Genomic DNA, 26399 nt, shown 5'->3' with positions numbered 1-26399 from the left:
CTTCATACTTCATGCAAAGTTATGCACCAGACAGCATGGAAGTGGAGAGGGAGAAGTCTCAGCCTTTAGGAGTTTACCACCTACTCTAGGAAGAGACTTGCAGAAACTCTCTGCAGGAGGCAGCTCTAAGAGACAGATCTGGACTCACCTCATGACTCCACCACTTACTAGTCGTGTGAGACCTGTGCAGTTCACTTATTTTCACCATTATATGCTAATTAGAGACAATCCCTATTCTCTCTACCTCAAAGGGTTAGGATGATCAAATGAGGTATGCACGGAAAACACAATGAAGTGCTTTGCAAAGTTGCCACGTGGGAGAAAATGGGGATTTGATTCACGTTGCTGGAGCAGAGGATACATAGGTCAATGGAGAGGAAACTGAAGCAGGGTACATGGGATGGGACAAGAGGGTGTAGAGCAGCGGTCCCCAACATTTTTGGCACCAGGGACTGGTTTCGTGGAAGACAATTTTTCCATGGATGGTGGGTCGGGGGCGATGGTTCAGGCGGTAATGCGAGCGATGGGAGAGATGGGGAGTGGCAGATGAAGCTTTTCTTGCTTGCCCACTGTTCACCTCCTGCTGTGCGGCCTGGTTCCTAACAGGCCACGGAACAGTACCGGTCCACAACCAGGGGCGGGTTGGGGACCCCTGGTGTAGAGCATGGAAGGCTGTGTTGCAAGATCTAAATTTCATTCTTAAACAGGTTAACTCTGGGGTTCAGTGCTTATTTTTCAGCTTTCAGAAGGCCTTGACATCCATTTTCATTTGATGCACAAATAGTCCTTTGAATTGCGCAGGGCAGATATTACTTTCTCAGTTTTAGCCATGAAAAAAAAAGAAGAAACTCAGAGCGGTTAACTAATTTGCCAAGGTCACAGAGCTAATAACTGGTAGAGCTGGAATTTCTAACTCCTATTCTAGTCCTTTGTCTGCTGTCCCGCCAGCTGCTGTAGAAAGGCACAACCAATCCCTCGATGGGATCTAGAATTAAAGCACATTTTCATTCTCACAGATTCACGCATATTAGCAGAGCCAGAAGTAGAGGCTCATCCATGTTACCAAGATTTCCCTGATTGATCTCAATTCTCTTGAATTTATGAACAGCTTAGACTCCTACCTGGAATGATTATAAAGGCTAGGTTTCCTTTGATTTGTTTTAGAGTTAGTTTTAGACTTAGTCTTCATCATCCTCATCATGAGATATGCCCCAGGGGCCAAAATCATCACTTATTCAATGATATCTATTAATGAAAAATTTTCTTAAATGAATCTTAATGAACAACATGTATGATATAGAGAATGCATCAATGCTTTATAAATCTTAAAGCTCTCTACTGTAAGAGCTTGATATTCACTTATTTTTATGTAGTTTGTATATATTTAGTACAGTTTCACTTTGGTCATTTTATCTATAGACCCACTGAATTGACTTTCTTATTTGAATATCTTGAAAATGTACATTTTTATATCCCGAACTTTCACAAAGAACCTAAAGTACCATGTACTACACAAATCACACCTAAATACATCTGTCTAAAGAGGGATTAGTAATAACGGATCCTTGGCCAATGTGATGCTGGGGCTTGAAAAGTTAGCCCACAAGAAAAAGTAGACATCAGTAGGTAACTAGGCTATGAGTCATGCAGGGTGAATACCAAAGTTTCTCAAAGACATAGATAACCAAATTTCAAAAGATCACCTATGATGACTGTAGTATATATTTCCTCCTATATGTGTTTATTAAGTTAGCAAAGCATTAATCTAAGAGGATTGCTATAACATTTATTGTGATACCCTTAAGAATAACATTTTAAAAATTATATTAAAATTGTAAATACCTAGTACACTCAGGTACTCAATGATTGCCAATCTTGATTCCATCTCTCTTTTTCTTCTCTGCTTTCAGTAAAAACATTTTCTTCTCATTTATGGTAGGTTGAGTGTCAAAGTCCCTGAGCTACCATATAACTCCCCAGTGCTTGGAATTAGAGACCCTGTACTTAGGCTTAATATCACTTTCAAAAAAGTGAAATAAAATTCCTTATCTCTGATGGCTCCATTAATTCCAGAAAGTCCCTAAGGTTGCCTTTTAGCTACTGTTTTACTTTCCTCCTTCTTTGCAAGGAGAGACTTTAATTTTCTCCCCACTGGCTTTTGGAAGAAGCCAGAAGAGGAGGAATATCTACAATCCACTTAGGGTACCTTCCTGGGCATCCACAACTACTGTACTCCTACCAAGTGCCTTCCACCTCACCCTCTTTCATGCCATTGCCAGTGCTTTAAGGTACATGTGGCTGTTAACGTTCAGTCAGGTTTCTGTCTAGACTCTGAATTGTAGCTGTGGTGCCTCAGGAAGACAACTGACGTAAACTACCTAAAAAATAATGTTTTACTATTTATTATTAAAGAACTTTTATAGACAATGATGGAACATAGAATGGGAGCTGCATTTGTTGGGTACACTACTGCCTCTAGGGTATGCCCATCATTTTATAGGTCTAGAAATGTGAGACAACCTCTTCAGGGTCAACTTGTTTTCAGTTAGCTTAATGGTTAAGACCGTGGGTGTGGAGTCAGGCTGACCTGCATTCAGTTCCTGTCCTCACCTGCTGCAGTGTGACTTACTGCTCTAAGACTCCATCTATAAAATGGGAATAATAACAGTACTCACCTCAGAGTGTTGCTATCAGGATTAACGGAGATCATGTATGTAAAGGACTGCACAGAGCCTGGCAACTCAATAATATTGAATGTTGTTGTTGAAAGATAGATAGTGATTACTAAGTGGACAGCAATGCCTTGGATTGTGGTTTTTTGGAATCTGTGCTTGATGTAACAGAAATAACTACAAGAACAATTTAAGATTATTCAATTTAAGATTCTCTTATATACCTTAGCTTTAAAAATCCTAAAAGAAGACTCTGACTACTATGTGGGGAAATTCAATATTCCATTTCAAGAAAGGTTCAAACAAACTCCTATTGTAGGCCATTATGTACCTGTTCACTACCATAGATGTCTGCTGGATAAGACACCAGTGCTTTGAAAGCAATTTTCCACTTGCTCCATTCCTCCCTTAGAATCTCGAACTTTCTAGTACTTGTATATAGTTACTTTGTTAAATATAATTAGGTTTAAAATATTTGATATGACGAATGATTTTAACCATAGTTAATAGGCAGTAGTCCTGTGGATTGACTTTGAGTGTGGGGCTTCTTAAGCACCCAGAAACATGTGTGAGGGGGAAATTCTCCCAGGGTGCCCAGGTCTAGATCTGACTTCATTGCTATAGCACACATATAACTAGGCAAGCTCTGTGTGCCCTCTTTAAATAACAACTTGCAGCTTATCATAGAAGGCATGTAATTTTGCCTTCTAAACCCTCTCATAGCAGGCTTAGACTCCATTTTTATTTTAGTTCCTTGCATCTTCTCTACATAAGAAAGAATGACAGCCCTGTGTATGTTTGGCGGTGTGCTCCAGCTTCTGTGGAGAGACATATCACAGAGTTTTGAACATACTTAATCTGTATTATGTAGCTCTTTTATTATGGTCTTTTTTTTTTTTTTTTTTTACAGATTTTTTGGTATTTGGATAGCTTCTCCTTTAAAGCTTCGTTAATTTAAAAGTTATTTGCATTGAATTGCTTGGGATTACATAGGAACTATTTTAGCAAACAAGTTCTGCAGTCTGGTTTCTACCGAGGATATGGTTTTAGTTATTAAGGTAGCTAGACATATTTTTCTGACTCAAGCATTTTAAACAGAATTCTACTAAGTTTTAAAACAGAACTGTACACCATCCTCTTTGTAACAACATAGTAAGTATTTGCTACGCAATAACAAATGAATACAGTATACTACTTGTGAAGTGGTAAAACTGAATTCTGTCCAAGAAAATTCTGCCATATGGTTCCTCCTGCTCATAAGTTTGGCTGAAATCCTAAAGCATTCTCCTGGTAACTATGGCTGCTTATACATTTAAGTCCCATGGAGTCACAAAAAATTGCAGTAAAGTGAAAATTTGCTATATAACATGTTTTAATGGAGAATACATGTGATTCATCCTGAATGTGCTAAGATTATACAGAAAAGCATAAATTTTTCTTATGGTTTCGTGGGATGATTTAATGCTCATAGATTGCATGTTGACAAAGGTAGAATGCTTTCAGTGAATCATAAGAGGACTAAATGGTGCTTTTATTGTATTTGGGGGTCTCAAGGAAACATATGTCTGAAATCATAATGGAAGTCAAAGGGAAAAGAATATAGCTTAATACATACTTTTTAACTTTACACATAGCTGTTTGGGGACTGCCTGAGATGCATAAGTAAGATGAAGCTTCACTGAATTTACTAATTCTTCATCTGAAGAATTCTTCAACTAAGCCCTGTTGATTTCTCCACTGAATTCTGAAAGAGAATTAATGATATTTCCCAAGCCAAATCAAGGTTTGATGCTCTAAAGATTACTTCACTCCTTTTCCCTTTTTCAGCGGTTTCTTTCAACTTGGGCCCTTTGCAGTGCCATCAAAAATGGAACACGCTAAACTTTTCTGTCTTTAAACACACTGTCTTCTTGCTTAAATGGTAATGAATAAATTACTTTCTGCCACCTGACAGAAAGATGAATTGTTTAGCACTTATTATGCAGCCATCTACTTTAAGCCCTGATTACAGTTCAATTCATATTTGATTCATAGAACTTGAAGTATTCATCATTCCACCCTCTTTCCCGCTTTGAAAAGTCCTGGGACATCTTCATGTTGTAACAAACAAGACGTGACTCATGCCTTCTCATTCCTCTCTCCTGCTGGGGTCTTAGCAGTAAACCAGCCAGAGACACGTTTGCAAGAAACAAGACTTAAGTTGGATGGATCAAGTGCTTCACAATTCCCTGGCCCACTGCAGTTTACACAATGTAAATATAATAATCATCTTCATTTGCTAAATTAGGGAACGGAAATGGTCTACCAGCCATCTGATGCAGAAATTTGCAGCATCAACCGTGAGCGGTGTTTTGGGAGAGAGGGAGTGGAGAGCAGGCAAGTGTTCTTCCTTGCAAACAGTCCTGCTCTAGAATGCATGAAAAAATGTTATCCTCTCTGGGTTCTGTGTAGAGGGTGGCTGGGGCCAGAGAACAGAGGAGAATTTTCTGTTATAATTGGACTAGAGAGAAATCTTTTATGAAACAGAGCCATGGTGGTCTGGAAAAGGCTGCTGTTTGCCTTCTGGAGTACGTCTTGCCCAGCCAAGCCTCCTTGCGTCAGCCAGGCCTCAGAGCCACTGCGGTGCCTGGCATTAAGCATCATTAGGGAATGATGAGCATGATTACCTGACACTGGTATTTTTCTCTTTTGGAAACTGCACCCAGACTCCTAGAAGCAGGTCTAGTAACTGCAGTGGGTAGATTGCAGGTGGTTTTGGAGGAGCCCCTGGGTGCAGTGATGTTTGACAGCTGGGGAAGGAATAAGAGGAGCATTCTTTTCACTGCAAGTCTCTCCTACTCCTTGAACCTCCACCATCATCTCTGCAGAGATGGAGACCTGTCTTGCTAGAAGGCAACCATGTTCGAAGCAGAAAAGTAGAGTGAAAAAATCATACTGTCATGGTCTTCTCAGGCTGCTGTAACAAAATACCATAGACAGGGTGGCTAAACAACAGACATTTATTTCTCACAGTTTTGGAGCCTGGGAAGTTCATGATCAGGGTGCCAGCATGGTCAGGTTTTTGGTGAGGACTGTCTTCCTGGCTTACAGATGGTTTCCTTCTTGCTGTGTCTTCACATGGTGGAAAGAGAGCTCCCATTTCTTGTAAGGACACTAATCTCGTCATGGGGGCCCCACCCTCATGACCTCATCTAAACCTAATTCCCTCCTAAAGGCCTCACTTCCTAATACCATCACATTGGGGGTTAAGGCTTCAACATATGAATTGAAGGGACACAAACATTCCGTCTCTTATACATATCGTGAACAGTTTTCCAGAGCCCTGTGCTGCTTCTCACTTCTTTGCATTTTTACAGGTTGTTTCCTCTTATGGGAATACCTTCATCTATCTTGCCTCTCTTGGCAAACCCATGTTTAAGATGCAGATTGAGGGGTCCTCGAAGCCCTCCCCAGCCTTATCCTAGCTCCCCAGGTGGATCATAAAAGCCCCAGTACATGCCCCAACCCAACACACGGCCCAGCTTCCCCCACAGAACACAAAGTGAAAGGACCTCCTTCTCATCAGGGGTGGGGTCGATGGGGGGACAGAGTCAGATTCCTCTCTGTGTCTCCAGGTCCGGGCCCTGCCCTGGCCTACCTGCAGCAGTCAGAGAAGGCTTGCTGGATGAATGAGTGAGTGTAGAAAGCATGGGATTGACAGTCAGAAAAAGTGGGTTCACACATTTACTTTGCCGCTTACTAAATTATCTCTCATACTCTCTGGTTATCAGTTTTCTTATCTGTTACATCGAGGTAATTATAATTGCTACTTTTCTGGGGTATTGAGAGGATCGAATTAAACACCTAGAGGAGAAGATCTCTGTAAATGGTAAAATATTTTTTGATTCAAAACCTTTGGAAGGCTTTTTGGGAATACATACATACATATATACATACACATATACGTGTGGGTATTCTTCCTTCCTTCCACCTATGGATTTTGAAGCCAAACAGTTAATTTTGAAGTCAACCTCTAGTCCCTTTCTAGCTATGTAATCTTTAATAATTTTCTCATTTGTAAAATCAAGAAAATAAAAATAGGATGTTGGTGAGGATGACACAATATAAAAAAGTGAAATTGCCCAGCATAGTATTGTACCTGCAAACTGTCTCTCGATGCCCATCCTGTACCCCACTCACACTCCAAGTCACACTGAGCTAGCACTCCTTGTGCCTGCGCTACTTGTGCTGACAGCTGTGAATCCCACACAGTATGGGACTACCAGTTACCTTTTCCCTGGGTCTTAATCTTACCTCCACAATGAGGGTGTAGGCTTCTGGAGATGAGGCACCCAACTCACCTAGCACGAGGCTCTGCCCACAGTGAGCACCTCCCCCTAAATATCAGCTAAATGAATGTCCTTATTTATAGTGCCTGGGAGTGGGGGCTGGGGTAGAACATGGGAGCAGTGAATCTTAGGTGTTGAGTGATGGTGATGGTGTCTTTGATATTCCTCCTCAGGCTACTCCATAGGAAGAGTTCCACCAAACCAGGGTCCACCCCTTTCTTGCAGGTGTGAACACCAGAGTGGAAGACAGGCCTTCCTTCCCTACCCCTCATCCGCAGCGTTTCCCCTCTCTTCACAGCCCTCACTCTCCTTAGAATTGCTCTCACTCATCTACAGTCATTAAACCTCTCTTTGTAACACAGAAACATTTTTGTGCAAGACCTCAAGGAATTCTGCAGGGTTGGTTCTGCTTTTATAAAAGACCTCAAATCAGATGAACCTGGAAGGAAGTTAAGGGTACCCTTCCTTGTGCCCCAGAAACAGGCATAACACTGGTCTCCCCTCACAAAGCTCCACCTGAGCAGTCACCCCAGAACTTGGTCTGGGTTTCCTACTGCCAGCTACAGCAGGGCTGGTGTTGGAGCAGAGAGGGAACCCTTTCCCCTTCACATGCTGTCCCCGCCCCCACAGTGAACCTATTTTGCAAACTGAAAGCAGGACACATGGTTTGACAAAGGACTTTTTTCCTGACTAGTGAACTGAGTTCTTTCTATGAAGAGTCTTACTGGGGTGTAAACATATAATCCCATATGTTACACATTACAGCAAATACACTTTATTGAAAAGGGGGAAAAAAATACATGAGCAGAAATAAAATTTTATCTTTATGTGTATCTGTGTGCACATCAGGTAACTTAGTATTTAAGCATTTTAATTAAATATAGCTCCAGAATGTCTAACCCAAAAACTAAACAACTATTGTAAACATGCTTTGCAAGTAACATTTGAAGATTCTGCATTATGATTGACTTCTTAAGTTTTTTATTAAAAATATTGTTACGTTGTAAAGATAATAGTGGGTTAGTCAGAAAGTTCATTTGGGTTTTTCCATATCATCTTATGGAAAAACCCAAGGGAAATTTTTGGCCAACCCAGTGAAAGCATGTTATAGAAAATTTTAAATAGAGGGAAAAAAGGAAATTCATTTATATTTTCACAACCTTAAAAAGCAGTAGTGAATCATCGACAGGAAGACACTGGAACTCACCAAAAAACATACCCCACATTCAAAGACAAAGGAGAAGCTGCAATGAGATGGTAGGAGGGGAGCAATCCAAATAAAATCAAATCCCATAACTGCTGGGTGGGTGACTCACAAACTGGAGAACAATTATACCACATAAGTCCACCCACTGGACTGAAGGTTCTGAGCCTCACGTCAGGCTTCCCAACCTGGGGTCCAGCAACAGGAGGAAGAATTCCCAGAGAATCAGACTTTGAAGGCTAGCAGGATTTTATTGCAGAACTTCGACAGGACTGGGGGAAACAGAGACTCCACGCTTGGAGGGCACACACAAAGTAGTGTGCACATGAGGACCCGGGGGAAGGAACAGTGACGCCATAGGAGACTGAACCGGACCTACCTGCTAGTGTTGGAGGGTCTCCTGCAGAGGTGGGGGGTGACTGTGGCTCACCACAGGGACAAGGACACTGGCAGCAGAAGTTCTGGGAGGTACTCCTTGGCGTGAACCCTCCAGGAGTCTGCCATTAACCCCACCAAAGAGCCCGTAGGCTCCAGTCCTGGGTTGCCTCAGGCCAAACAACCAACAGGGAGGTAACTCAGCCCCACCCATCAGCAGACAAGTGGATTAAAGTTTTACTGAGCTCTGCCCACCAAAGCAACAACCAGCTCTACCCACCACCAGTCCCTCCCATCAGGAAGCTTGCACAAGCCTCTTAGATAGCCTCATCCACCAGAGGGCAGACAGCAGAAGCAAGAAGAACTACAATCCTGCAGCCTATGGAATGAAAACCACATTCACAGAAAGATACACAAAATGAAAAGGCAGAGGACTACGTACCAGATGAAGGAACAAGATAAAAGCACAGAAAAACAACTAAATGAAGTGGAGATAGACAACCTTCCAGAAAAAGAATTCAGAATAATGATAGTGAAGATGATCCAGGACCTCTGAAAAAGAATGGAGGCAAAGATCGAGAAGATGCAAGAAATTCTTAACAAAGACCTAGAAGAATTAAAGAACAAGCACCTAGAAGAATTAAAGAACACACAGAGATGAACAATACAATAATTGAAATGGAAAATAAACTAGAAGGAATAAATAGCAGAATAACTGAGGCAGAAGAATAGATAAGTGACCTAGAAGACAGAATGGTGGAATTCACTGCCATGGACAGAATAAAGAAAAAAGAAAGAAAAGAAATGACGACAGCCTAAGAGACTTCTGGGACAACATTAAATGCACCAACATTCACAGTATAGGGGTCCCAGAAGAAGAAGAGAAAAAGAAAGGACCCGAGAAAGTATTTGAAGAGATTATAGTCAAAAACTTCCCCAACATGGGAAAGGAAATAGCCACCCAAGTCCAGGAAGCACAGAGAGTCCCATACAGGATAAATCCAAGGAGAAACACGCTGAGACACGTAGTAATCAAATCGACAAAAATTAAAGACAAAGAAAAATTATTGAAAGCAGCAAGGGAAAAACGACAAATAGCATACAAGGGAACTCCCATAAGGTTAACAGCTGATTTCTCAGCAGAAACTCTACAAGCCAGAAGGGAGTGGCACAATGTATTTAAAGCGATGAAAGGGAAGAACCTACAACCAAGATTACTCTACCCAGCAAGGATCTCATTTAGCCTCGACCAAGAAATTAAAAGCTTTACAGACAAACAAAAGCTAAGAGAATTCAGCACTACCAAACCAGCTCTACAACAAATGCTAAAGGAACTTCTCTAAGTGGGAAACACAAGAGAAGAAAAGGACCTACAAAAACAAACCCCAATTAATTAAGAAAATGGTAATAGGAACATACATATTGATAATTACCTTAAATGTGAATGGATTAAATGCTCCAACCAAAAGACACAGGCTCGCTGAATGGATGCAAAAACAAGACCCATATATATGCTGTCTACAAGAGACCCACTTCAGACCTAGGGACACATACTGACTGAAAGTGAGGGGATGGAAAAAGATATTCCATGCAAATGGAAATCAAAAGATAGCTGGAGTAGCAATACTCATATGAGATAAAATAGACTTTAAAATAAAGACTGTTACAAGAGACAAGGAAGGACACTACATAATGATCAAGGGATCAATCCGAGAAGAAGATATAACAATTATAAATATATATGCACCCAACAGAGGAGCACCTCAATACGTAAGGCAAATGCTAACAGCTATGAAAGAGGAAATCGACAGTAGCACAGTAATAGTGGGGGACTTTAACATCTCACTTACACCAATGGACAGATCGTCCAGACAGAAAATTAATAAGGAAACACAAGCTTTAAATGACACAATAGACCAGATAGATTTAATTGATATTTATAAGGCATTACATCCAAAAACAACAGATTACACTTTTTCTCAAGTGCACATGGAACATTCTCCAGGATAGATCACATCTTGGGTCACAAATCAAGCCTAGGTAAATTTAAGAAAATTTAAATCATATCAAGCATGTTTTCCGACCACAACACTATGAAGTCAATCACAGGGAAAAAAACATAAAAAACACAAACACATGGAGGCTAAACAATATGTTACTAAATAACCAAGAGATCACTGAAGAATTCAAAGAGGAAATCAAAAAATACCTAAAGACAAATGACAATGAAAACATGATGATCCAAAACCTAATGGGATGCAGCAAAAGCAGTTCTAAGAGGGAAGTTTATAGCAATACAATCCTACCTCAAGAAATAAGAAACATCTCAAATAAACAATCTAACCTTACACCTAAAGGAACTAGAGAAAGAAGAACAAACAAAACCCAAAGTTAGTAGAAGGAAGGAAATCATAAAGATCAGAGCAGAAACAAATGAAATAGAAACAAAGAAAAAAATAGCAAAGATCAATAAAACTTAGAGCTGGTTCTTCGAGAAGATAAGCAAAATTGATAAACGTTTAGCCAGACTCATCAAGAAAAAGAGGGACAGCACTCAAATCAATAGGATTAGAGATGAAAAAGGAGAAGTTACAACAGACACTGCAGAAATACAAAGCATCATAAGAGACTAAAACAAGCAACTCTATGCCAATAAAATGGACAACCTGGAAGAAATGGACAAATTCTTAGAAAGGTATAATCTTCCAAGACTGAACCAGAAAGAAACAGAAAATATGAACAGACCAATCACAAGTAATAAAATTGAAACTGTGATTAAAAACCTTCCAACAAACAAAAGTCCAGGACTGAATGGCTTCACAGGTGAATTCTATCAAACATTTAGGGAAGAGCTAACACCCATCCTTCTCAAGCTCTTCCAAAAAATTGCAGAGGAAGGAACACTCCCAAACTCATTCTACGAGGTCACCATCACCCTGATACCAAAACCAGGCAAAGATACTACAGAAAAATAAAATTACAGACCAATATCACTGATGAATATAGATGTAAAAATCCTCAACAAAATACTAACAAACAGAGTCCAACAACATATTAAAAGCATCACACATCATGATCAAGTGGGATTTAACCCAGAGATGCAAGGATTCTTCAATATATGCAAATCAATCAATGTGATTCACCATATCAACAAATTGAAGAAGAAAAACCATATGATCATCTCAGTAGATGCAGAAAAAGCTTTTGACAAAATTCAACACCCATTTATGATAAAAACTCTCCAGAAAGTGGACATAGAGGGAGCCTACCTCAACATAATAAAGGCCATATACGACAAACCCACAGCAAACATCATTCTCAATGGTGAAAAACTGAAATCATTTCCTCTAAGATCAGGAAAAATACAAGGATGTCCACTCTTGCCACTATTATTCAACATAGTTTTGGAAGTCCTAGGCACAGCAATGAGAGAAGAAAAAGAAATAAAGGAATCCAAATCGGAAAAGAAGAAGTAAAGCTGTCACTGTTTGGGCTTCCCTGGTGGCGCAGTGGTTGAGAGTCTGCCTGCCAATGCAGGGGACACGGGTTCGAGCCCTGGTCTGGGAAGATCCCACATGCCGCGGAGCAACTGGCCCCGTGAGCCACAATTACTGAGCCTGCGCGTCTGGAGCCTGTGCTCCGCAGCAAGAGAGACCACGATAGTGAGAGGCCCACGCACCGTGATGAAGCGTGGTCCCTGCTTGCCACAACTAGAGAAAGCCCTCACACAGAAACGAAGACCCAACACAGCCATAAATAAATAAATAAATAAATGAATAAAAAAGAAAGTCTTTAAAAAAAAAAAAAGCTGTCACTGTTTGCCGATGACATGATACATAGATAATCCTAAAGACGCCACCAGAAAACTACTAGAGTTCATCAATTAATTTGGTAAAGTTGTAGGATACAAAATTAATGCACAGAAATCTCTTGCATTCCTATACACTAACAACGAAAGATCAGAAAGAGAAATTAAGGAAACAATCCCATTTACCATTGCAACAAAAAGAATAAAATACCTAGGAATAAACCTACCTAAGGAGGTAAAAGACCTGTACTCAGAAAACTATAAGACACTGATGAAAGAAATCCAGGAAGACACAAACAGATGGAGAGATATACCATATTCTTGGATTGGAAGAATCAATATTGTGAAAATGACTACACTACCCAAAGCAGTCTACAGATTCAATGCAATCCCTATCAAATTACCAATGGCATTTTTTACAGAATTAAAACAAAAAAATCTTAAAATTTATATGGAGACACAAAAGACCCCGAATAGCCAAAACAATCCTGAGGGAAAAAAACAGAGCTAGAGGAATCAGACTCCCTGACTTCAGACTATACTACAAAGCTACAGTAATCAAGACGATATGGTACTGTCACTAAAACAGAAATATAGATCAATAGAACAGGATAGAAAGCCCAGAGATAAACCCACGCACCTATAGTCAACTAATCTATGACAAAGGAGGCAAGGAAATACAATGAAGAAAAGACAGTCTCTTCAATAAGTGGTGCTGGGAAAACTGGACAGCTACATGTAAAAGAATGAAATTAGAACACTCCCTAACACCATACACAAAAATAAACTCAAAATGGATTAAAGACCCAATTGTAAGACCAGACACTATAAAACTCTTAGAGGAAAACATAGGAAGAATACCCTTTGACATAAATCATAGCAAGATCTTTTTTAGCCACCTCCTAGAGTAATGGAAATAAAAACAAAAATAAACAAATGGGACCTAATGAAACTTAAAAGCTTTTTCACAGCAAAGGAAACCATACACAAGACGAAAAGACAACCCTCTGAATGGGAGAAAATATTTGCAAACAAATCAATGGACAAAGGATTAATCTCCAAAATATATAAACAGCTCATGCAGCTCAATATTAAAAAAACAAAAAACCCAATCCAAAAATTGGCAGAAGACCTAAATAAACATTTCTCCAAAGACATACAGATGGCCAAGAAGCACATGAAAAGCTGCTCAACATCACCAATTATTAGAGAAATGCAAATCAAAACTACAGTGAGGTATCACCTCACACCGGTTAGAATGGGCATCCCTCAGAAAATCTATAAACAACAAATGCTGGAGAGGGTGTGGAGAAAAGGGAACCCTCTTGCACTGCTGGTGGGAATGTAAATTGATGCAGCCACTATGGAGAACAAGGTGGAGGTTCCTTAAAAAACTAAAAATAGAATTACCATATGACCCAGCAATCCCACTACTGGGTGTATACCCAGAGAAAACCGTAATTCAGAAAGACACATGCACCCCAATGTTCATTGCAGCACTATTTACAATAGCCAGGTCATGGAAGCAACCTTAGTGGCCATCGACAGACAAATGGATAAAGAAGATGTGGTACATATATACAATGGACTATTACTCAGCTATAAAAAGGAACGAAATTGGGTCATTTGTAGAAATGTGGATGGACCTAGAGACTGTTATACAGAGTGAAGTAAGTCAAAAAGAGAAAAACAAATATCGTATATTAAACCATAGATGTGGAATCTAGAATAATGGTACAGATGAACCGGTTTGCAAGGCAAAAATAGAGACATAGATGTAGAGAACAAACATATGGACACCAAGGGGAGAAAGCGGGGGGCAGTGGGGGTGGTGGTGGTGGCATGAATTGGGAGATTGGGATTGACATATATACACTAAGATGTTTAAAACAGATAACTAATAAGAACCTGCTGTATAAATAATAAAGAAATTTCAAAAAAAAAAAAAGCAGTAGCACTTTGCTTATTTTCTTCCAAACTCTGGGTGAAGTTTATATCATAGTGGTGAAAAGCACAGTCTTTGGACACAGACTGGGTTCAAATTCAGGCTCTGTCACTTACCAGCTAAACGATTTAGGGCAGGTTGCTTAACATCTCTGTACTTCTGCCCCCATCATCTATAAAATGGGGATATTAATAACACTGTTAAATTATTCATGGCACTTGTTAAAGAACAGTAAGATAGACTTTATTCAAGGGGGTCCTACTACAGTGAGTTTTTTGTAGAGCAGAGAGATTGGGCTCAGCTCTGAATACAATGAAAAGTAAGAATCTGTAGCCAAGCAGCAGGGTGAGGGGCAGTGGATGGAAAATTACTGAGAGGAAATAACAAGAGTAAGGGAGGGTTCTGGCTAAACTGACCTAACAGGATTCTTGCTGAAGGCAGGTCAGGGTGATCAGACATCACCTGGGAGATGGTGGAGGATGAGGAACCCAACCAAATATTGACAGGGATCAGATGGTGAGGGGTTTAGGCTAAACTGACTTAGTGGGATTCTTTCTAGAAACTGGATTCTACAAAAAAGGACATGGGCCTAGTTAGAAAGAGAGCTCAGAAGAGCCTGCCTAGAATTTGGTCAAGGAGAGGATCTTTGTCAGTACCTACCACATAGTGTTATTGTAAGAATTAAAAGAGTTAATACATGTAAAATATTAAAGTGAGGCACCATATGTGTGTTAGCTATTATTTTTATTTTACATAGTCATAATTATACAAGCATTTTATATCTTTTTCATTTAATGTTTTATCACCATTTTCCACATTTGATAGCTTTTTATAACCATGAGTCTTTTAAATTTATTTTTTTATTGAAGTATAGTTGATTTACAATGTTGAGTTAATTTCTGCTGTATAGCAAAGTGACTCAGTTATTCACATATATACATTCTTTTTTTATATTCTTTTCCATTATGGTTTATCCCAGGATGTTGAATATAGTTCTCTGTGCTATACAGTAGGACCTTGTTGTTTTTCTATTCTATGTGTAATGGTTTGCATCCACTGACCCCAAACTCCCAGTCCATCCCTCTCCCACCCTCCCTCCCCTTTGGTAACCACAAGTCTGTTTTCTATGTCTGTGAGTCTGTTTCTGTTTTGTAGATAGGTTCATTTGTGCCATATTTTAGATTCCACATATAAGTGATATCATACAGTATTTGTCTTTCTCTTTCTGACTGACTTCAGTTAGTATGATCATCTCTAGTTGCATCAAATGGCTCTCCATGTTGCTGCAAATGGCATTCTTTCTTTCTTTTTTAATGCTGAGTAGTATTCCATTGTATATATGTACCACATCTTTTTTATCCATTCGTCTATCAATGGACATTTAAGTTGCTTCCATGTCTTGACTATTGTAAATAGTGCTGCTATGAACATAGGGGTACATATATCTTTTTGGATTAGAGTTTTGTCTGGATATATACCCAGGAGTGGGATTGCTGGATCATATGGTAATTCTGTTTTTCGTTTTCTGAGGAAACTCCACACTGTTTTCCATAGTGGCTGCACCAACTTACATTCCCACCAACAGTATAAAAGGGTTCTCTTTTCTCCACACCCTCTCCAGTAGTTGTTATTTGTAGACTTTTAATTTTTTTAAAATTTTTATTTATTTTTATTTTTTTAACATCTTTATTGGAGTATAACTGCTTTACAATGGTGTGTTAGTTTCTGTTTTATAACAAAGTGAATCAGCTATACATATACATATATCCCCATATCTCCTCCCTCTTGTATCTCCCTCCCACCCTCCCTATCCCACCCCTCTAGGTGGACACAAGGCACTGAGCTGATCTCTCTGTGCTATGCAGCTGCTTCCCACTAGCTATCTATTTTACATTTGGTAGTGTATATATGTCCATGCCACTCTCTCACTTCGTCCCAGCTTACTCTTCCCCCTCCCCATGTCCTCAAGTCCATTCTCTAAGTCTACGTCTTTATTCCTGTCCTGCCCCTAGGTTCTTCAGAACCTTTTATTTTGTTTTTTTAGATTCCATATATATGTGTTAGCATATGGTATTTGTTTTTCTCTTTCTGACTTACTTCACTCTGTATGACAGACTGTAGGTCCATCCACCTCACTACGAATAACTCAATTTCGTTTCTTTTTATGGCTGAGTAGTATTCCATTGTGTATATGTGCCACATCTTCTTTATCCATTCATCTGTCGATGGGCATTTAGGTTGCTTCCATGACCTGGCTATTGTGAATGGTGCTGCAATGAACATTGGGGTGCATGTGTCTTTTTGAATTATGGTTTTCTCAGTGTATATGCCCAGTAGTGGGATTGCTGGGTCATATGGTAGTTCTATTTTTAGTTTTTTAAGGAACCTCCATACTGTTCTCCATAGTGGCTGTATCAATTTACATTCCCACCACTAGTGCAAGAGGGTTCCATTTTCTCCACACCCTCTCCAGCATTTATTGTTTGCAGATTTTTTAGACTTTTTAATGATGACCATTTTGACCAGTGTGAGGTGTTACCTTATTGTAGTTTTGATTTTCATTTCTCTAATAATTAGTGATGTTGAGCATCTTTTCACGTGCCTATTGGCCATCTGTATGTCTCCTTGGAGAAATGTCTGTTTAGGTCTTCTGCCCATTTTTTGATTGGGTCATAACCATGATTTTTAATGGTTGTGAAACATTGCATTGGATTACAATTTAACTACTCCTCTGTTATTGGACATTTAAGTTCATTCCAGGTATTTTCTATTTTAAGTAATGCTGCCCTGAATATCATCATGGTGATCACTTTGTCATAGCTTATATTATTTTCTGAAGAGAGATTCTTAGGAGTGTCAAGGTCAAAAGCTATGATGTTACTATTGTGTGTGATGCGTCTTGCCAAATGGCTTTCCAAGGGCCTTGAGACAATTTATATTTCCACCACAAAGTAGAAGATGAGTGCTTCAATGCACCCTCAGCAGAGTCGAGTTCTGTCTTTTTTTAAATCAGCAAAATTAACAGGTAAGAAAATGGCTCATTCACAAAAAATATTGTTCAGCATTTCCTAGGTGCTGGGAACTGGGTCTCACACTGGGGATGCTGAGATGGAGACCATTGGTTCTGCCTATGCTCTAGAGGAAGGAACTGGAAACTAAACTAACAATTATGACCAGAGTCACAATTGCTGCCAGATGCAGTGGAGGGACCCTCACCTAGCCTAGGAAGTCGGGGAAGGCTTTCTGGAAGGTGTGGGCTTGAGTTTAGTCTTGAATGAAGAATAGTGGTTAGCCAGGTGGAAGAGGCCATGAAGGGCATCCATACCAAGGGAACAGCATGTACAGAGGAGGTGTGAGGGAGCTGGCTCATTTGAGGAGCTATAAGAGATTGAATATAGGTATGTTTGAAGGAGTGTTGAGATGTGAGGCTGGGTCTAGGTCATGCAGAGAAGCTGGATTCTTTTAAAGTTACAGTCTTTAAAGGTTGTTGTTCTTTGTTTTTGATAATAAAAGCAATCTCAGTAGGACCCTGCAATAGAATTTCTGACTGCATAAGATTAGATTTGCCAATTGGGTCACAGTATTAAATGTTACAGTAGTTTAGCTGTATTGATGCTTCACTAAATAAAGTTAACATGTAAACTACTAGTTCTGCTGCTTCACTAAAATGAGGTTAACCTGTACTGTAGCCCATCTGACAGAGTAATGAAACAGGCAGAAATGATCTTCAGAGTCGTCCAGCCACCCCTATGACACCTCTTTTTTGTTCCTCTCCTCCTTCCTAGTTCCCACCACAGGCTTGGGAACCTACCATAGCCAGTTCCTCTCTAAGTAATCTCTCAACACCACAGAGTAGGATTGTTAGGACAAACTTTTACACTAAGATGCTGGTGATTAGTTAAGAGGTCCAGCCCCTCACATGTCTAGAAGAATTTGGATTTTAAAGGGAGTCACTTGGAGATAGAAATTCTTGCAACCCCCCAAAAATATCCAATGTTGGGATTTCAGGCCAGAAGGCTGGCCAGTGAAGGAACTATTTAAGGTTGGGCTGACCAAGCAGTGTCTTCCTGGCCCCTCCATCATCCAGCATAGCAGAGGGTCTTTGTGCAAGTCCAAACCTCGATGTAACCTTTTGTCCCATGCCCAGGGGTCGGCTTCCTTCATTCAATTGCCCGCTTCATCTTGCCTTCTAGATGGAATGTGGGATCAGTGTCCTGGGATAGAGTGTGTGGTCAGCTGTCTCTGAAAGCTGGTCAGAATCAGGATGATGGCCAGTGGCTGGAAGGGGGAGGGCTTTTGTGAAATGGCCACATCTCCATAGTCTCAACCTCACCTACCTTTTTAGCCCTGGTATTAAAAAAAAAAAGAAAAGAAAAGAAAAAGAAAATCATCTAGGGCAGTGTTTTTTTTCACTCTTCAGGAAAACATTGTAATTCCCTCCCAGAAGATTTCCTAGATCTTAAATATCAGCTCAAATATTTATGCATGAAAAATTAGAGGCCATGAATGATGCATGTGTTCTAGAAACTCTGCTCATAAATCTCCCCTCCCTCCTTTGGAAAGTCCCCCAAGATGGCAGCCAAGACCTCATTTCCAACCCCTATTTCGAAGCCACCTGAGATGAAATTTCCAATTTGTTTCCGACTTGCATGGCCTTTGAATATTCAGCCCTCCCTGTGGCAGATGAGTCTGCTATCATCTTGTCTGAGATATTGTTCTTTTACTTGACCAGATTATAGCACAATTGTCAGTTTGCTCTTTAAAAATACTACTTCACAGGGGATTTGTAAGGATTAATGAAATAATATTTGAAAACCACTTTGAATTTGTATGCATTTTTTCTATGGAGGCTTGGGGGTTATTATTTCTTAGTGTTTGTACTGTATCTTCCATGTAAGAAGTTTTAAATGCTTTGTTAACATTTGGATGCGTTTCAATTAGATGATGAAGCTATTGGCTGTTAGAGCTAGAGGGGCCTTTGAGACGGTCTAGTCTTAAACCTTCAAACTGAGGGGCCCAGGAAAAGCCTGAGGCCTAGAGAACCTACTCAGTGTATACCCTGTACCACACCACAGCTGCTTAGAGTAGAGTTGGTTCTAGAATCCAGCTGCCCTGGCTCCTTGTTCGGTTCTTCAAGTCTGTTGTGGAATGAATTGTGCCCCTCCAAAAATTCATATATTGAAGCCCTCACTCCCCAGTACCTCAGAATATGATTTGATTTAGAAGTAAGGTTGTTGCAGTTGTTATCAGTTAAGATGAGGTCATTCTGGAGGAGGGTGGGCCCCTAATCCAATTGACTGATGTCCTTATAAAAGGGAGAAATTTGGACACAAGCCACATAGAGGGAGAACACCATGTGAGTGTGGAGACAGCCATCTCTAAACCAAGGAGAGAGGCCTGGAAGGGATCCTTACCTCACAGCCTTCAGAAGAAACTAACCTTGTCAACACCTTGATTTTGGACTTCTGGCCTCCAGAATTGTGAGACGATACTTTTCTGTTGTGGTACTTCTTTACAGCAGTGCTAGCAAACTAACACAAAGTCTTTCCTATTCTGAATACTAATTATTGCCATTTAGCACATTAAGAGATTAAGACAGGAAGAAAGGGAATCATTTGGCCCCGTTGAACCCAGAAGCCTAGCTGCTTGTCCTCATTCACCCCAGGCTTCTCTTGGGGCTGCAGTTGGGTGGCTGCCCTTGCTTGATGTCCCTTGGAAGCCCTCACTGTGGGTATAGGCACCTGATTCAGCCCATAATACTAAGCCAGTGCCCCAGGAGCTGCTTCCTGGCATTCCTCCAACACCCTTCACATCATCAGAAGGCAGCAGCAGGGCAAGTGAGGGCAGCAGCCCAGGGACCCTCGCTGCATGTTGTTTGACAATCCAGGAGGGGTCTTCAACTATAAATGAATGGAGATAGGTTCTAAAAGTCTTCTTGTGAATGAGATGCTGGCAGCTCAGAATCCGTTCTCCTAGGATAGAGCACACTGTGCATCAGGGTGGGTTCCTAGGCCTGTCCACAAAGCCCATTTAAGTTGTATTATTCCAGAAGCTGCATACTAGCAGCCCTTCTTGATGTTTGTGAAGTCGCGGTAACATTGAAGGGCTCTTTCAGAGGAGCCGTCAGGCTTGAAGGCAGATTGTGGGGCTTTTAAGAGAGGGAAGGGATTAAGAATGCAACAGCTCAGAATTCACACAGTAAAAAGGGATGGAGAGAACCCAGAGAGCTAAAACTTGAGGGTTCAGCCCACCCAAGGAATAGTTTGGGGAGGTTGTTTTTAAACACACTGGGAAAAGCTGAGTGAATTTGAAAATCAGGAAAGGAGCCAGCCCCGTGAAATCACAAACAATCCCAGTGGAGGCCTAGAGAGGTTAAGGCATGTGTTTGAGGCCACATGGAGAGTGAGTGGCAGAGCAGGGACTCTTGGCTGCCAGCCCAGGGCTCCCTACTGTGCAGACCATCCAAACTTCAGTCTATTGTGTCCAAAGCCGCATATCCCTCCTGCGATCATTTACTTGGTATTATTATAAGTCAATTAGCTTTTTAAAAAACTTAAATATATTTAACTTCACCTAAAGCAGTAATATCTGCAAAATTATGGGTTTGATGTTCTAGTTATGTAATTTGTTTCTTAATACATATTCAAATTAAATGCATAACTATTTTAAAGTGTTTTATTTTTAATCATCTTGCACATCACCAGTAGTAACCACCTGTTCCGAAGTTTGGGCAACTCTGCACCAGGTGGTGGCAGGTGATGGAGAGAGGAGAACTAGGGGCAGGGGCAGTGTCTTCAGATCCTTGAGGGAGAGAGAGTGGACAGGTTGGTAGCACAGAGGGAGGGTTTATCTCTGGAGAGGAGGGAACTTCTTTTCCCAAAATGAGGGCAAGTGGATTCAGGGACAGAGCATCACTGAAATGGAGGTGAAAGAAAATGACAGAGCTCATGCCCACTGACCTTGGTTTTTTTTCAACAAAGCAGTATGGCAAACTGATGACAATTTGAAAGGAGCATGGAGCTTTAGATCTTATATTAGAATTGTATTATAGTCCCCTGAGACTCAACCTTGTTTGTCAACGGGCAGAGGCAACTTGTTTCAGGGGAAAAAAAAAAAGTTGAACTTTGACCCTCAACTGTGGTTCTTAAAACACTGCTGTAATTGCTTCTGGATTGGATTTTGAAGTTGACCTTTGATCAGAAACATTGGTTTCCTAAGATGAGGCCTTTCCCTGAAAAAAGGCTGGTTTGATTGCTATGAACTAGGCTGAATGTGGGTCAGAGACTAGGAGCATTTCTAAAGAACTGGCCCATCCACTCCCCGGCAATAATGTAATCCCATTTGTCTGTGTTTGCATTTGTTTCCTGTGATTTTGGTGTCACATCCAAAAGATTATTGCCAAGACCGGTATGAGCCAACAATCCCACTTCTGGGTATATATCCAAAAGAGCTGAAATCAGGATCATGAAGACATATTTGCACTCCCAGGTTCATTGCAGCATTATTTACAGTAGCCAAGATATGAAAACAACCTAAATATACTTTGGCAGATGAATTGATAAAGAAAATGTGATACAGAAATAGAGAAAAAATGTATATATACACATACACATACATACACACACAGTGGAATATTTTCAACTTTAAAAAAGAGGGAAATCCTGCCATTTGCAGCAACATGGATGGAACTGGAAGACATTATGCTAAGTGAAATAAGCCAGACACAGAAAGACAAATACTGTATCATCTCACTCATAAGTGGAATCTAAAACAGTCAAACTCATAGAAACAGAGAGTAGAATGGTGGTTGCCAGGGGCTAGGAGGAGAGGGAAATGGCCAAAGGATATTTCAGTTATGTAAGATGACTAAGTTCTAGAGATCTAACGTACAGCATGGTGATAATAGTTAACAATACTGTATTGTATAATTGAGATTTGTGAAGAGGATAAATCTTAAACTCCTCACCACACACACACACACACACACACAATGGTAATTTTGTAGAGGTGATCAGTATGTTAATTAGCTTGATTGTGGTGATCTTTTCACAATCTGTACATATATCAAAACATCAAGTTGTACACCTTAAATATATATAGATTTGGTATATTGAAGATATCTCAATGAAGCTATTGAAAAAAGTATAAGTAAACTGCCAGAGAGATCATATGTGGCACCCATCAACACCTGCCATGAATTCTTTATCAGACCAATTGTTATCAGCACAGGGACTGAGTGCATACTGTGAGCCATGGTGACGTGAAGCTGGAGGGAAAATGCAAAGATGAGTGAGACCCACTCCTGCTATCGAGGAGCTTCCTGGTCTAGGATTGGGGGTAGGGACAGGGCAGATATTATTAATAACAAAGATTATTATAAAATGTGAGAAGAGATCATAACAATGGTACTGAGCACTTACTGTGAGCCAGACACTATATCCAAGCACTCAATAGAATTAATGCAACAACAGTCCAATGTGGTGGGTAGAATTATTCTCCTCACTTATTGATGAGGGAACTGAGGTACAGACAGGTTAAATAACTTTCCCAAGGTCAAAAGTTAAAGAAAAGTGGAGCTGTGGTTTGACTCCAGGCTGTCTGGTGCCGAGCGCTGTACTAGACAGGCCTTGGAAGTGGCGGTGAGGGTCGCCCGTGAAAATTGCACAAAGGAATTGACATTATAGAAGTGAATATCATTTAACCAAGTTGGAAAGATGAGAACAGGGAACAGAAATTTCTGAAAGTCACAAGCAAGAGCACAGATGCTTGAGGTCTTGTTAAAGAAAAAAATTATTCGTGACACTTGTTAAAGAATGGTAGTGCAGACTTTATTCAAGACTATTGCAATAGAGATTTTATAGTATGGGAGACAGATTGGGCTCAGCCCCGAATACGAGGAAAAGTGGGAATTTATAGCCAAGGATTGAAGGGGTGGGGGCAGAAAATTAGAAAGAGGAAATATCAGGAATAATGGGGAATTCTGGATAAATGGGCATAACAAGAGTCTTGCTGAAAGCAGGCCAGGGTGATCAGATACTGAGGATGAAAGATTCTGGCTAAACCATCTTGACAGGATTCTTGCTAAATTGGGCTCTTGAAGGATGGGGCCTCATTGGGCTCAGCGAGCCTGACTAACATTTGGTCAAGGAGAGAATACGTGTCAATCTCTGAATCATTTGGAGTGGATGGAATGTGCTATCAGTCTAGAGGGGAGAACCTTGAAGAAAAGAGACAAGCTAGGTGAGTCTGCATGGGGCGAGGGCTGGAGGATAGAGAGGGAAGGGAACTAACCATAACTGAGCCTTTACTGGTACCCCAACATCATGCCAGTCACTTGAAATAGGTTAAAATTTAAAAAATATATATTTTCCAGCTTTATTGAGATATAATTGACACATAATATTGTATAAGTTTAAGGTGTACAACAGTGGTGATTTGATACACTTATATACTGCAGAATGATTACCGCTATAGCATTAGCTACAACCTCCATCCTGTCACAGAGTTACCATTTCTTTTTTGTGGTGAAAACATTTGAGATCTACTCTCTTAGAAACACTCAAGTATATAATACAGTATTATTAGCTAAACTCAATCACCATTGTACATTAGATTCCCAAATTTCTTAATCTAGTAAGTGGAAGTTTGTACCCTTTGAGCAACATCTCCCCATTTCCCCCACCCCCTAACCCCTGGCAACCACCATTCTACTCCCTGTTTGTCTGAGTTTGCCTATTTTAGATTACACATATAAGTGTTATCATACAGTATTTGTCTTTCTCAGACGGATTTATTTCACTTAGCATAAGGCCCTCAAGGCCCATCCATGTTGTCACAAAATGGCAGGATTTCCTTCTTTCTCATGGCTGAATAATATTCCATTGTATGTATGTACATATGTACATATATGCATACATACATACCACGTCTTCTTTATCCATTTATCCATTGACAAACACTTGAGTTTCCACATCTTGGCTATTGTGAATAATGCTGCAACAAACATGGGAGTGCAGATATCTTTTTTTTTTTTTTGATATTCTGTTTTCATTTTGAAATACATTAAAATTTAATCATGAGGTGGGGATTATTCTTCCCATTGAGCAAATTGAATTTCCAAGAAGTCAGGTGATACAGAGCTACAAGTGGCAGAGCTGGGGTAACCAACCAGGTCCCACTGGTGCCAGAGCCCCCTGGAACCTGCTGCAGGGGTTGCTGTCAAGGGAGGGGGTGAAGAGGCAGGTGGTGCTGGTCAGCGGGTGTCCAAGGACCCAGGGGTCCAAGAAAAGCAGGGCACTGGTTTAGGGAAGGAATGACAGGAAGAGTGGAGCGAAAGTAACCCTGCCTCTGGCTCCTCCTCACTTTTTCGGATCCTTGGCATCCCTGGTGAGTCTCCTACAGCCTGTGCTGCCTGGGCCAGATCAACACTGGTTGGAAGCAAGATGATGGAGCTAGGCAGCAAACCATGGCTCTGCTTTATTGTCCATTACTCCCTGTGCTGTGGAGCTCACCTTTTCCCTGACTCGCTAGAAGTGGCCCTGTCTCTGCTTAGCCAGAGGAAAAGCAAGTCCAGCTGAATTTGCACAAAGCTAAGTATCCAGGCTACTGCAGGGCAGGAGTAAATCAGTCTTGATAATCGCATTTGGCAGTATTGGAAGCCATTTTGCTTGGACAGTGCAAATTCACTTAATGGTACAAAATGCTGTTTATTTGTTATGGAAAAACACTGAAGTCAGGCCCACTACCTGGTGTTCAAAATCTCTGTTCCATAGAGAAGAGGGTTTTATTTCCTTGTAGGTTTTATTTCCTTGGTGTAGAAGAGGGTTTTATTTCCTTGGTGTAGAATCCCAAGGCAAAATCTCTGTTCCATAGAGAAGAGGGTTTTATTTCCTTGGTGTAGGAGACATAGATGTATAAGGTGCTTGTGTACCTAAGTGATACATGCCCGGCTGGGGACCAAATGTCTGCTGGCGTCCACAACAGGGAAGAGCAGTGTGCGAGCCAGTGGATTGTGTTTCCATTTACACTTGTGTTTCCAAAGCTGATTTTTTACAGTAAGGGCTTATTCCTGAAAGGAATGTCAACATCTGAAAATATTAGCTAATTTGACTTCCTGAGTAGAAATGCAAAAAGGATTGAGACAATTTATTATGTTAAATCTCAAATAAACCTTGACAATTAAAAATGGAAAGGGAGCCAAAACTAATCAAAAGGAGAGGAGAATGAGAAATGCCAGGCATCTGGGATAAATTTATGATTGCAGTTGAGCACTAAATTTAGCTCCAGGCTTCCTTTTGGCATAAGCATTCAAAAAATAATTTGGGTTAATAAAGTTTTTTAGGTTCATTTACAGAAAGCTACTGATATGACCACAATTGTGGCAGAACACTTAAGACTAAACAATTAATTTGGGGATTGAAATGTAAACAGGACTAGAATTCATGAACTTGCTCTCCGTTCATGTTTGCTGTTGTACTTTAACATGTATGCTCACTCCGACCACCCCTTGTGTGAGCACATCCAGAGTGAGAGGAGGTCATGCTCCCTAAGTTTTATGTTTGCTTTGATTCCTTTCTTCCCAAACTGGTCTGGCGTTGTTCTTTGATTGTTGACACGTCAAAGAGAACCAGAGCTGGACAGTGGTTACAGCAGTAAAAACAGATTTGACTCAGGAAGAACTGCAACAGGAGAAAAGAGACCTCAGTACAGAACTGGGCTCAATTCTGAATACAACAAGGAAAAGTGGGCGTTTATAGCCAAAGAGCAGTTGGTGATGGAAAACTGCTCAGAGAGTAGGTTAATTCTTGTTACGCTGACCTAACAGGATTCTTGCTGAAGGCAGGCCTGGGTGATCAGACACCCCCCGGGGGGTGTGCCTCATGAGTAATTTGGTCAGATATCAGGGGTGGGGATCTGGATAAACTGACTTGACAGGATTCTTACTACATTTGGGCTATACAGGCCAGACAAGGAGGGACACTGAAGGTCAAGGTGCAGAGGGCTTTGAGGAGCCTGGTGAGAGTTAGGTCAAGGAGAGAGTCTTTGTCAGAAGACAGGAGGGGAGACA

The 26399-nt window shown here is 40.6% G+C and overlaps 1 protein-coding gene across 1 annotated transcript in view; it reads left to right on the top strand.

The window, feature by feature from the left end:
* Positions 1-26399, top strand: part of ALK (ALK receptor tyrosine kinase) — a 756061-nt gene that overhangs the window by 306363 nt on the left and 423299 nt on the right. The window lies entirely within an intron of this gene.

The sequence above is a fragment of the Eubalaena glacialis genome, chromosome 14 (genome assembly GCF_028564815.1).
Source record: "Eubalaena glacialis isolate mEubGla1 chromosome 14, mEubGla1.1.hap2.+ XY, whole genome shotgun sequence".
NCBI classification, from domain to species: Eukaryota; Metazoa; Chordata; class Mammalia; order Artiodactyla; family Balaenidae; genus Eubalaena; species Eubalaena glacialis.
This window is presented reverse-complemented; position numbering and strand designations above follow the sequence as displayed.